The following is a 14,776-nucleotide window of genomic DNA, read 5'->3' as shown; positions in this document are numbered from 1 at the left end:
CGACAGGAAGAAGATGCTGTGATATTCAAATGATTAGCTTTTAAAAGCGTTCACACAAGGTTGTCGCCGGTGGCGACACCTACAACGTGTTCACATGAGGGAAGTTTCCAACCGATTTTTCATACACAAACAGCAGTTGACTGGCGTTGCCTGGTGAAACGTTGTTGTGATGCCTCGTGTAAGGAGGGGCAATGCGTACCATCACATTTCCGACTTCGATAAAGGTCGGATTGTAGCCTATCGCGATTGCGGTTTATCATATGGCGACATTGCTGCTCGCGTTGCTCGAGATCCAATGACTGTTAGCAGAACATAGTATCGGTGGGTTCAGGAGGGTAATACGGAACGCCGTGCTGGATCCCAACAGCCTCGTATCACTAGCAGTCGAGATGACAGACATCTTATCCGAATGCCTGTAACGGATCGTGCAGCCACGTCTCGATCCCTGAGTCAACAGATGGGGACGTTTGCAAGACAACAACCATCTGCACGAATACTTCGACGACGTTTGCAGCAGCATGAACTATCAGCTCGGAGACCATGGCTGCGATTACCCTTGACGCTTCACAGACAGGAGCGCCTGCGATGGTGTACTCATCGACGAACCTGGGTGCACGAATGCCAAAACGTCATATTTTCGGATGAATCCATGTTCTGTTTACAGCATCATGATGCTTGCATCCGTGTTTGGCGACATCGCGGTGAACGTACCCTGGAAGCGTGTGTTCGTCGTTGCCATACTGGCGTATAACCCGGCGTGATGGTATGGGGTGTCATTGGTTACATGTCTCTCGGTCACGTCTTGTTCGCATTGACGGCACTTCGAACAGTGGACGTTACATTTCAGACGTGTTACTGCCCGTGACTCTACCCTTCATTCGATCCCTGCGAAACCCCACATTTCAGAAGGACAATGCACGACCACATGTTGCAGGTCCTGTACGGGCCTTTCTGAATACAGAGAATGTTTGTGTGCTGCCCTGGCCACCACATTCTCCAGATCTCTCACCAATTCAAAACGTCTGGTCACTGGTGGCCGTGCAACCGGCTCGTCACAATACGCCGGTCACTAGTCTTGATGAACTGTGGTACCGTGTCGAAGCTGCATGGGCAGCTGTACCTGTACACACCATCCAAGCTCTGTTTGACTCAATGCCCAGGCGTATCAAGGCCGTTATTTCGGCCGTAGGTGGTTGTTCTGGGTACTGATTTCTCAGGATATATGGATCCAAACTGCGTGAATATGTAATCACATGTCAGTTCTAGTATAATATATTCGTCCAATGAATATCCGTGTATCATCTGCATTTCTTCTTGGTGTAGCAATTTTAATGGCGAGTAGTGTACGTGTACACCGGATTCTGCTACGTGGACTGCGTGTACGACCTGACGCCACACCGTGCAGCTGTCGCCGGTGTTAACTGGCTAAATGTTCCGTTGCTACATGTTCTCTGCAAGTGCCTGATAGATACACCTAACGTCAACGATCACGTATCAATCAGTGTCAACTCTGTGCTTATCTCCCACTGAATTCCACAGAAAGAGAGAGTACTTCTCTCCGTAAATGGTAAATACGTAAGACTGAAATGGTTCTATTTTTTTGTTAAATTGTACAGGTATCATTGAGGTTCAACGTTCTCTTCCCGACAACCACGTATTCCTTCTCAAGCTGGGGGTCAGCGGCGATAGCGTCTCCTTTTTATGGTCGACATTCCATCAGGGAGCCCCGCGACTTCGGGACTGCGGCCTTGAAGTGGCTCCGGCGATTGGCAGGGACGCCCGCTGACTGTGCCCGGGATAGCGTGGCCATCAAACAGGGACGTGCCGAGCCGCACTGCTGCTGCGACCTTCCCGGCCGACCAGCAGGATGGCGTGGGAGAGGGGGAGCACGTGCCGACAGCGCGGTCGTTTGCGTCCCGCCCTCTCTATCCGCCGGGGATAAACAAATAGCACCCCTGGGTAACAGGCTGAGGGTGCCTGAAAACCACCAAACCATTGCGGGGGCTGTACCGCGATAAAGGACAGTGCGAGGCATACGTGTACGAATACTGCTGATCACACGAAGACTGCAGTACATCTACACAGGGTGCGAAAACTGGCTTTAAAAATATTTCATGCACTTTACTATAGGCAAACACAACTCACATCATCCGCCTCATTTGCATATAATGTAAGTTTGATTGCCTAATTTAAGGTTCAAGAAACATTTTCCGCAGCGATTTAGCTTTGCCCTCCCTGTAAAGTACATGAAACACGTTAATTGAAAATTATTACGCCTAAAGTAGACCACCAATCAATTTTTGTAAAATCGCAACGACAACTGAAACCCACCACATTTGTTCAGTATTTTAACTTCACTGTTTATGGGCATACATATCATGAACAGTACAGCTGACATCGAAATAAGTGTCCAACGAACAGAAAAGCAACTGAAATCACTCAACAGAGGAAAGGCCAGTGGACCTGATGAGATATCAGTTCGATTCTACACAGAGTACGCGAAAGAAATTGCCCCCTTCTAACAGCTGTGTACCGCAACTCTCTAGAGGAACGGAAGGTTAAAAATGATTGGAAACGAGCACAGAAAGTCCCAGTTTTCAAGAAGGGTCGTCGAGCAGATACGCAAAATTATAGGCTTATATCTCTGACATCGATCTGTTGTAGAATTTTAGAACATGTTTTTGCTCGCGTATCATGTAATTTCTGGAAACCCAGAATCTACTCTGTAGAAATCAATATGGATTCCGGAAACAGCGATCGTTTGAGATCCAACTCGCTTTATTTGTTCATGAGACCCAGAAAATATTAGATACAGGCTCCCAGGTGGATGCCATTTTCCTTGACTTCCGGAAGGCGTTCGATACAGTTCCTCACTGTCGCCTGATAAACAAAGTAAGAGCCTACGGAATGTCAGACCAGCTGTGTGACTGGATTGAAGAGTTTTTGGCAAATAGAACACAGGATGTTTTTCTTAATGGAGAGACGTCTACAGACGTTATGGTAACCTCTGGAGTGCCACAGGGGAGTGTTGTGGGCCAATGCAGGAAGATGTGCAGCGGATAGGCACTTGGTGCAGGGAGTGGCAACTGACCCTTAACACAGACAAAAATAATGTATTGCAAATACATAGAAAGAACGGTCCATTATTGTATGATTATACGATAGCGGAACAAACACTAGTAGCAGTTACTTCTGTAAAATATCTGGGAGTATGCGTTCGGAACGACTTGAAGCGGAATGATCATATAAAAGCAATTGTTGGTAAGACCGGTGCCAGGTTGAGATTCATTGGGAGAGTCTTTAGAAAATGTAGTCCATCAACAAAGGAGGTGGCTTACAAAACACTCGTTCCACTTATACTTGAGTATTGCTCATCACTGTGGGATCCGTACCAGGTCGGGTTGACAGAGGAGATAAAGAAGATCCAAAGAAGAGCGGCACGTTTCGTTACAGGATTATTTGGTAAGCGTGATAGCTTTACGGAGAAGTTTAGCAAACTCAAGTGGCAGACTCTGCAAAAGAGGCGCTCTGCATCGCGGTGTAGCTTGCTGTCCAGGTTTTTATAGGGTGCGTTTCTGGATGAGGTATCGAATATATTGCTTCCCCCTACTTATACCTCCCGAGGAGATCATGAATGTAAACTTAGATAGATTCGATCCCGCATGGGGAGGCTTTCCGGTAGTCGCTCCTCCAGCGAATCATACGCGACTGGAACAGGAGAGGGAGGTAATGACAGTGGCACGTAAAGTGCCCTCCGCCACACACCGTTGGGTGGCTTGCGGAGTATAGATGTAGATGTAGATGTAAAGCGGTACAAACAAGAAAATTCGTCCACCTCTTGAGTCACTCTGCTCCATAGTGACTAGAATTTTTACCGCCATCCTCGTGCCACAGAATCTAACCCGTTTCCCTTGTCGCCATTTCTACTGTACACCGATCCTCTAAGAGGATACATCTTGTAGCGTTCTAATGTAACATTTTCATATCTTTCAGGTCGACACCAGAGAAAATATTCAAGAAAAAAAGCGGTTAGTGCGATGTCTACGAGAATGCGTGGGTATCAGCCTAGGGGGACAATCCGTCATACACTCCTGGAAATTGAAATAAGAACACCGTGAATTCATTGTCCCAGGAAGGGGAAACTTTATTGACACATTCCTGGGGTCAGATACATCACATGATCACACTGACAGAACCACAGGCACATAGACACAGGCAACAGAGCATGCACAATGTCGGCACTAGTACAGTGTATATCCACCTTTCGCAGCAATGCAGGCTGCTATTCTCCCATGGAGACGATCGTAGAGATGCTGGATGTAGTCCTGTGGAACGGCTTGCCATGCCATTTCCACCTGGCGCCTCAGTTGGACCAGCGTTCGTGCTGGACGTGCAGACCGCGTGAGACGACGCTTCATCCAGTCCCAAACATGCTCAATGGGGGACAGATCCGGAGATCTTGCTGGCCAGGGTAGTTGACTTACACCTTCTAGAGCACGTTGGGTGGCACGGGATACATGCGGACGTGCATTGTCCTGTTGGAACAGCAAGTTCCCTTGCCGGTCTAGGAATGGTAGAACGATGGGTTCGATGACGGTTTGGATGTACCGTGCACTACTCTGTGTCCCCTCGACGATCACCAGTGGTGTACGGCCAGTGTAGGAGATCGCTCCCCACACCATGATGCCGGGTGTTGGCCCTGTGTGCCTCGGTCGTATGCAGTCCTGATTGTGGCGCTCACCTGCACGGCGCCAAACACGCATACGACCATCATTGGCACCAAGCCAGAAGCGACTCTCATCGCTGAAGACGACACGTCTCCATTCGTCCCTCCATTCACGCCTGTCGCGACACCACTGGAGGAGGGCTGCACGATGTTGGGGCGTGAGCGGAAGACGGCCTAACGGTGTGCGGGATCGTAGCCCAGCTTCATGGAGACGGTTGCGAATGGTCCTCGCCGATACCCCAGGAGCAACAGTGTCCCTAATTTGCTGGGAAGTGGCGGTGTGGTCCCCTACGGCACTGCGTAGGATCCTACGGTCTTGGCGTGCATCCGTGCGTCGCTGCGGTCCGGTCCCAGGTCGACGGGCACGTGCACCTTCCGCCGACCACTGGCGACAACATCGATGTACTGTGGAGACCTCACGCCCCACGTGTTGAGCAATTCGGCGGTACGTCCACCCGGCCTCCCGCATGCCCACTATACGCCCTCGCTCAAAGTCCGTCAACTGCACATACGGTTCACGTCCACGCTGTCGCGGCATGCTACCAGTGTTAAAGACTGCGGTGGAGCTCCGTATGCCACGGCAAACTGGCTGACACTGACGGCGGCGGTGCACAAATGCTGCGCAGCTAGCGCCATTCGACGGCCAACACCGCGGTTCCTGGTGTGTCCGCTGTGCCGTGCGTGTGATCATTGCTTGTACAGCCCTCTCGCAGTGTCCGGAGCAAGTATGGTGGGTCTGACACACCGGTGTCAATGTGTTCTTTTTTCCATTTCCAGGAGTGTATTATATCAGCAGGCAAACAGTCTCGCCGCTAAGGTTTCGCATCTCCCAATCAGTCGCTCGTGTTTGCTCACTTCGTACAGATTGTTAGACAGATCTCTGTAGTTGCTAATGCACTAGCCGTTTCCGCGACAAAAATGTGAAATCTCATTAGTAGTCTCCGTGTTCTCATGGGATTGCAGACGTTAATATCGTGGCGTACGTTCGTGAACAGGACCATGAAAGTTCCGCAGCTTAATTACATACATCTGGCTTGTAGGCTGGTCGGTTCAGTATCCAGTAGAACGTTTTACAACTAGATACATACTCTGAAAGTCACTGTACGCTACATGGCGAAGGTTACACTGTACCACTGCAAGTCCGTCACTTTCCTGTTCCACTCGCAGATGTAGCGAGAGAAAAGCGGCTGTCCATATGATTCCGTACTAGACCTGACTTATTTTATCTTCGCCCTCCTTACGCGAGATACTCGTTATTAGCAGCAGAATCGTTTTGCTGTCTGTCTCAAGTTCACTAAACTTTATCAATAGCGTTTCGCGGAGAGAACGTCTTCTTCCCTCCAGGGATTCCCATTTGTCTTCACAGAGAATTTCAGTAATACTCGTCTCTTGATTGAACATACTGGTAATAAATCTAACAGCACACCCCTCAACTGCTGCGATGTCTTCCTTTAATCCGACCTGATGAAGATCCCTAGAACTCGAGCGATACTCATTAATGAGTGGCACAAATATTCGATATGAGGTCTCCTGTCTTGTAAGCCGAAGTCGGGTCATTAGCCTTCCATACTGACGACCTTCCGTGTCCGATCTATTTCATGTTATTTTCCAAGTTTATGTCTAGATCGACGTTAGTCTCACGAACAGCATATCGGTAATACTGTATTCAAACGTTACAGGCTGGTTTTCCCACTTCATCTGCACTAGCTTACATTCTTCCACGTTTAGAGAAAGGTCTCTGCATTACATCAAGCTTATATTGTCTCTGTGGTGTCACCGCCAGACACTACACTTGCAAGGTGGTAGCCCTTAAATCGGCCGCGGTCCGTTAGTATACGTCGGACCCGCGTGTCGCCACTATCAGTGACTGCAGACCGAGCGCCGCCACACGGCAGGTCTAGAGACTTCCTAGCACTCGCCCCAGTTGTACAGCCGACTTTGCTAGCGATGGTTCACTGACAAAATACGCTCACATTTGCCGAGACGATAGTTGGCATAGCCTTCAGCTACGTCATTTGCTACGACCTAGCAAGGCGCCATTATCAGTTGCTATTGATATTGTAAATAATGTACAGACAAGAGCTACGTTCAACATTAATAGATTAAAGTTAAGCATTCCACCATCTGCGTCCGTTTTTCTAAGTTCTAATTTCCTTGTCCTGTTCCAGACCAGACGCCAGCCTGCGTGATCTTAAACGCGTGCCTTTCGGCTTCCTCTATCATTAGTGGGTTGGCTCTCCTGCCAATCCACAACAGTCTCCATGTCATTCCTATATCCTGCTATAGTCACTCAGCGAGGACACTACAATGTCGTCAGCAAACAATCAAAAACATCTGCTCACCCTATGTGTCTTTTATGTACAGTCGTGCTCAAAAGTATCCGAACGACCTGAATTGCATTTCGCCTAATTCCAATGCAACCCGCATAAAGCAGCTGTCTGCCAGGTCCTCTAATCGCTCCTCGGTACAGTCGTTTGACTATTGAAAATGGTTCCAACATGTCACCACTAGAAAACACTGCTCTGTATCGCATAACTCAAGATGTAAAGTTATACCACGTTACTACAAATATCAGGGAACACCTTATCACAGATAAGACTGTCCTTAAGGCTTGTAAGCTCACATTTATTACAATAAATGACATACTTGACATGTTACCACTCTAATTATTACATCAGATAGGTAATGCACGTAGTAAGTACGTCGTATTCCTGACTTCCTCTTCAAAGTAACATAGCGTGCTTATTATTTTAAAAAAATGAAATTAAAAATTTAAGTTATTCACGAGCAGCTAGTTGAGAATATGTATGAACTTCAAGTGACACGACGAACCGCCTCGTTCTGCATATGGGTTCAAACCCAGGTCAGGCGGGCTAAGCAAAGATTTTGTGACTGACGTAAACTAACTGTCATTCCTGACTATGCATACAGAGAGTGATATACCTCGATTTTAGACAGTTTCAGTTGGCAAATATCAAATTTGAATTACATAACGTAAACATCTTTAACGGACAGGAATTCCTTCCAAGCAACTATTGTCCCTCTTAACGAACTACGACAGTTGTTAAATATTGCTTCTTCACAAGTAAATTACTTGAAATGCCGTGAGGTAAAGCTTTGCGTAGGACAGGGATTCGAACCCAGAATCTAATCAGATTGTTATCGAAGCACAAACAACTGCGCATATCGGATTTTCCCGGCACTAACTAGATGTTTTAACTGAAATGACGGGACGAAACATTAATTTTTTCCGTCCCTGACTCCAACCCGTCACCTATAACTATTATACATTCGACAGAAAACGAACGTTAGATATGGGTTTCTTACGCCAGCAGCGACATGTGAGCGTGTTTGAACTAGAAATAATATGACGAAGAGTTCAGTGCTGACTGGGAATCGAACCCGACACATATCGCTGTTGACTACACACAAAGAGGCGTAAGCTACCGCATTTTTATCCATCAGCATCCTTGAACTTACAGTGATCTCGCAAATAGCTCTGTGTGTCACTGGGCGTCAAAAACGTCAGATATCGTTAGTGCTGAAAACGAATGAAAATACATTAAAAATCAAAATTATTATCCACCAGCAGATAGGTGTTCTCATGCTAGAGATTGATAATACATAATGAAAAATTTAGTGCTGGGCCAGGATTCGAACCCATTCACGCACAATATGTGGAGATGTTGAACAATCTGCAGTTTTGTACAGACAACAAGTTGTAGTCGAACTGTGTTGTCACGAAGGGATCAAATTCCGCGTTAAGGGCGATCTGAGTTGCATTCCCATTTCAGAACCAATTTTATCGACATACATAAGCTCAAACAGAACATGTAATAAGCGTCCAGTGATCCTACATACCGTTCGTTTCGTCACAAGAAATAAATAACTAGTATAATAAAGGTTACTACATGTCGTCACACCTGACTTTATTGTTCAAAAATGGCTCTGAGCACTATGGGACTTAACATCTTATGTCATCAGTCCCCTAGAACTTAGAACTACTTAAACCTAACTAACCTAAGGACATCAGACACATCCATGCCCGAGGCAGGATTCGAACCTGCGACCGGAGCAGTCCCGCGGTTCCGGACTGCAGCGCCTAGAACCGCACGGCCACCGAGGCCGGCAGACTGTATTGTGGTTCAACCTAACGTCTACTTGGTAGAGATGGAATATCATGATTAATGTGAATTTCAGACCACAACGCTATTATAACTTCTTCACTTGGGGAGGGCGCATCGTGCCGAAATATGTCAGAAAAGTTATTTCTACATTATCTGTTGTGTGGTAGTGGCATTTTATTCTTCTTCAAACCTTGTTTGACAGCTTTAACTCAGAACAAGTTTCCTAGATGCACGAAATCAATAAACTGCATGTGCATTGTCATGCTGTTATAAAGAACATCAGAGAAATCGCATATATCATTGATGATTAAATTTTTCTCTCACGTTTATTATTCTTTTAACAATACTGAAAGAAACCTTACGAAAATTGTGCGCAGTATTATAAGAAATGAAATAAAACTACCCATGATAACCTTATGACGAAAGTCTGTTTGAATAAAACTGAGTATGTGTCACAAGTGTGCCTCTATTGGCACGAATTAGTAAAATACTACTCACTTATATTTCGATTGAGTGTGTGCTTAATTGGTATGCTGTATCATACTCAAGAGGTATGCATATGTGGCATTTCATAAACAAAGTTATGTATTCATAGAAACCCAAAATTTGCTTCTCACCAGCGGAAAGAGGCGTTACCTGTAGTGCAGCATTGTAAGTTTTTCACCATTGCACTATGAGCCGAAAGTATTTTCTTGCGATTTCCTTATCGATGTTTAATCTGACTGCTTGTAGGACTTTCACATAAGGGATAAAAACGATACTGTCAGCGAGATGGAACCGCGAACCATAAGACACTGCTTTACAAGTTAGCGATTTCCATGTGCAACGACTGTCCTGGGCCGAAAACCGTAAATTTACAATCAAGTGAACTTTGATGCTTAATTCCGTGTGCACCTACCAGCAGGAAGGGGACTAATCGATGTGATACTAAAGCGGGCTGGTAAGTGACCATAGCTCGAGACTCAAAGACGCAGCTGCTACTGCCTAGAATACGTAATGCGTCTGATTCGCATTTCTGTAACTAGGTGTAAGGACTGGAGCGTAGTTACTAATAATACTCAGAACTGACTGCAAACTAAGCATCATAAATAACTCTCATAGATGTTTTTATATTTCTTTCGTAAGTGTACTCAAAATTATAAAACTCTTGCTCAGACGTTTTCGAGCCTCACCAATAGTCGAGCACAACAAACAAATATAAAAAAAGACTGTGTGTGTGTTTGTGTGAGAGGGAGAGATAGAGAGACGGGAGATATATATATAAAAGAAAATGAGAGAGTAAGAAACTGCTGTAAAGAAATTGAATCATGGTATGTAAAGAAATCTTTCATTAAAATGTCGCATTCCTCATCCTTACAACATGTCGTATTGATGATCTATGGAACAAGTATTAATCTAATCCAATCTAATCATATCATATTGCTAATTATCCATGAAGAGTCCTGAATTACCGAAAGTTTCGCCAATATCAGTAACCAAATCTAAACATGAAAATAAAAGATGACAGTTTTTGTAATAAACCAGGACTCCTATCATGACCCTTTCGTCCCTGTTAACTAACCACGAAAAATGCCTGATATACCTTCATTCAGAGGTAACAAAGTGTGCACGCATATAAAGATAAAGTGCATGATGTGAAGTTCTGTGACAGAGATGCGAACGCAACATGTAATCGGATTGTTAACTAAGTAAATTCAAATGTTACTTACCGGTTTTTCTTACCAGCTTCTAGGTGTTTGAATCTAAAATAAGGATACAAATATTTGTGCCTGAGCGACAATCGAACCGCACACCTACCGTCTTTCTTTATTATCCACAAATATAGCTTAAGTATCAATTGGTTACTCACCTGCAGTAAGACGTGTACGTGTTTGACCAGAAATAACGACATCTATTGCGAATGTTGGCAACACTTGAACATAAATTAAAAATGCACCTTATTCTCACTAGCAGGCCAGTGTGCATGTGATACGGCTTGAATTGAAATTATGAATATTTTTGTACTGGATCAGGATTCGGACCCATGTACTTACCTTTGGAGTATACCTAGAGAAGACTGCAGTCTTGGGAAAAGAAACGAAATGATTGAATTATACAGTTCCAAGAGATTGAGATCCTTGAAAGAAGAGATACGAATTCGAATCACAGTCCAGCACTAAATTTTTCAACGACTCTAGTTCAATCAAGTACAAGTAAAATAAGAGCTCTGTTCCTTTAAATGGCTATCAGTTCATCAAATAAAATAAAATTTTCTAACGTAAGTAAGTTTACTGGCGACGGTATTTCTGTTTACCATGACTTCAAAATGGCTCTGAGCACTATGGGACTCAACTGCTGAGGTCATTAGTCCCCTAGAACTTAGAAATAGTTAAACCTAACTAACCTAAGGACATCACAAACATCCATGCCCGAGGCAGGATTCGAACCTGCGACCGTAGCGGTCTTGCGGTTCCAGACTGCAGCGCCTTTAACCGCACGGCCCCTTCGGCCGGCTTACCATGACTTCCTCCTATGTCATTTCCCAACGTACACCGGCTCTGCCCAGTTGGTAATGAAGGAACGTGATGTTTAATGCGGTTTCTGAATTATAACGTCATTCTCTTGATGTTACCAGAGGTAAATTAAATCTGTCTGTGCCTCTTAAAAGTAAATGCCAGAACCCACGCATTGCACCTGAGATAGTTCGTTCCACCAGACAATTGTGGCCACATTTCCCAGCCCCAGGAGTGTGCTGTAATGGATGATATGCTTAGTTTACAAAATTAGTCATGGTGGAAAAAACGCGAGTCTATTACATGGTTAAGTAGAAGCAATCTTCCGACGCAGGGATTATGCTATTCTCTTGTCAGCAGAATGTAAAGACTCTTCTAGGCATCACAGCCTTGATGTAAAGCCATTTTGAAATTCTCACTAATTCAGCAAATTTCTTAGTTGGAGAAAATCTACTATGAAGTCTGAAGTTACCGGATAATTCAATCATTACCGTCATTATTACCATTATTTTCTTCATACCGCTGCTGGAACACATGCGCTTGTATATCTTTTAAAGCCTTTTGGTCATTATAGAAGTAGTTGCCCAAGAGCAGGTTCTTTTCCTGTGTACAGAATTCTAATCATGGCTCTCAGCACTATGGGATGTAACTTATGAAGTCATCAGTCCCCTAGAACTTAGACCAACTTAAACCTAACTAGCCTAAGGACGTCACACACATCCATGCCCGAGGCAGGTTTCGAACCTGCGACCATAGCGGTAGCGTGGTTCCAGACTGAAGCGCCTACAACCGCTCGGCCACTTAGGCCGGCTATTCTTTTCACGTTAATATCAATTATCAGTAATTACTTGTAGATTACATTAAAACTGAAGTAATTGCTAAAGACGTCACTTGATAACACAAACGCACTGTCTTTCTTTATTTACTTGCACCTAAAAATGGCTGTCGAATACCGCCAAACAAAAAGCCAAGGGATCTTACTGCCTTCCGATATACGTCGCTGTCAGTTCGGTCATATGATTTGGCCGACGTGACCTGTTTCAAGTTGTGTATGACAGAGAATGTTTTAGAAAATCAATTATTTGCCTTTGCAATAAACAGAAAGATTTTCATTCTAAGCTACCCAAGTTCATAATTTTCGCAATATCGGTTCAAATTTAATATTTGCTTCTGTAATGTGGGAAAGTATTTCACAGTTGCAAAACCCGCATCCGACCCATTGACCTTACACTTAGTCGTTGACCATAAATTCTAGCTCAGAGTGACACCAGTTTAAGTAACCTAACGTAGCGAAGACTGTTTACCAGTGCTCTTTCTCACAGGAAAATACGAAATCAACCCGTTGTTGTTGTTGTGGTCTTCAGTCCTGAGACTGGTTTGATGCAGCTCTCCATGCTACTCTATCCTGTGCAAGCTTCTTCATCTCCCAGTACCTACTGCAATCTACATCCTTCTGAATCTGCTTAGTGTATTCATCTCTTGGTCTCCCTCTACGATTTTTACCCTCCACGCTGCCCTCCAATACTAAACTGGTGATCCCTTGATGCCTCAGAACATGTCCTACCAACCGATCCCTTCTTCTGGTCAAGTTGTGCCACAAACTTCTCTTCTCCCCAATCCTATTCAATACTTCCTCATTAGTTATGTGATCTACCCATCTAATCTTCAGCATTCTTCTGTAGCACCACATTTCGAGAGCTCCTATTCTCTTCTTGTCCAAACTATTTATCGTCCATGTTTCACTTCCATACATGGCTACACTCCATACGAATACTTTCAGAAATGACTTCCTGACACTTAAATCAATACTGGATGTTAACAAATTTCTCTTCTTCAGAAACGCTTTCCTTGCCATTGCTAGCCTACATTTTATATCCTCTCTACTTCGACCATCATCAGTTATTTTGCTCCCCAAATAGCAAAACTCCTTTACTACTTTAAGTGCCTCATTTCCTAATCTAATTCCCTCAGCATCACCCGACTTAATTAGACTACATTCCATTATCCTTGTTTTGCTTTTGTTGATGTTCATCTTATATCCTCCTTTCAAGACACTGTCCATTCCATTCAACTGCTCTTCCAAGTCCTTTGCTGTCTCTGATAAGTCGTAAGGTCAGTATTGCCTCACGTGTTCCAGTGTTTCTACGGAATCCAAACTGATCTTCCCCGAGGTTGGCTTCTACTAGTTTTTCCATTCGTCTGTAAAGAATTCGTGTTAGTATTTTGCAGCTGTGACTTATTAAGCTGATAGTTCGGTAATTTTCACATCTGTCAACACCTGCTTTCTTTGGGATTGGAATTATTATATTCTTCTTGAAGTCTGAGGGTATTTCGCCTGTTTCATACATCTTGCTCACCAGATGGTAGAGTTTTGTCAGGACTGGCTCTCCCACGGCCGTCAGTAGTTCCAATGGAATATTGTCTACTCCGGGGGCCTTGTTTCGACTCAGGTCTTTCAGTGCTCTGTCAAACTCTTCAGGCAGTATCATATCTCCCATTTCATCTTCATCTACATCCTCTTCCATTTCCATAATATTGTCCTCAAGTACATTGCCCTTGTATAGACCCTCTATATACTCCTTCCACCTTTCTGCTTTTCCTTCTTTGCTTAGAACCCATTGGTCTCCATAAGTACACTGTAACAGTAATTTCTGTGTGTATGCAATGCATACGGATTGTAGAATTTAGTGGTGCTCTCTCTTCCACTTCTGTATACAATATGCCTGATCTAAATGGCCCTTTATCATCACAGGCTCTGGGTAGTGCAAAAATATACTGACAACAGTAATGTGCTTTTACTGACAAACTCACTTTTCGTTTTACCTGATTTTGTAATCATTTAAATAAAACATGACCTTCCAGTGGGAGACATTTCGTCCCCCTTTTCCTTCTGTGAAATTTGTCAGTAAGCTTTTCGCCTTTCAACCAGCAAATTTCGGCGGAGTACGGCCGGTAAACGATTCACAAACCACGATTTAGTACGTGTGTGTAAATGCCCTCCAATGCCCACTCAAGGAAGACAAGGATACACAGTCTAGCTTCAGAATTATAAATATGCATCAGTTTGTGGATGAACTCAGGTTTAGGTTGATAATCATTTTGAATATTTATCAGTATTGAACCCATTGATGTTAAACTCATTTTCAACCAATGATTCCCACAGCTACAGGAACACTACTTGTGGCACCTCTTAGACAAAATACTTGCACAGTGCTATCAGACGAAAAGATCAACCTGACACAAACTGTGTGAAGTTTGTTTTACAACCTTCGTACCTGGATAAAGAGCTTTTCCTATTTGAGGTATCTGTGAACGTTACTGCATAAGACGATTTAAGAAGAAACTAAATTCCTTCAGCTACGACAATGTTCCAAAAGGAATTGTCTTAGCAGTACTAAATCGTGGTTTGTGAATCGTTTACCGGCCGTACT

The sequence above is a fragment of the Schistocerca serialis genome, chromosome 7 (assembly GCF_023864345.2).
Source record: "Schistocerca serialis cubense isolate TAMUIC-IGC-003099 chromosome 7, iqSchSeri2.2, whole genome shotgun sequence".
NCBI lineage: Eukaryota > Metazoa > Arthropoda > Insecta > Orthoptera > Acrididae > Schistocerca > Schistocerca serialis.
Note: the sequence above shows the minus strand (reverse complement) of the source record.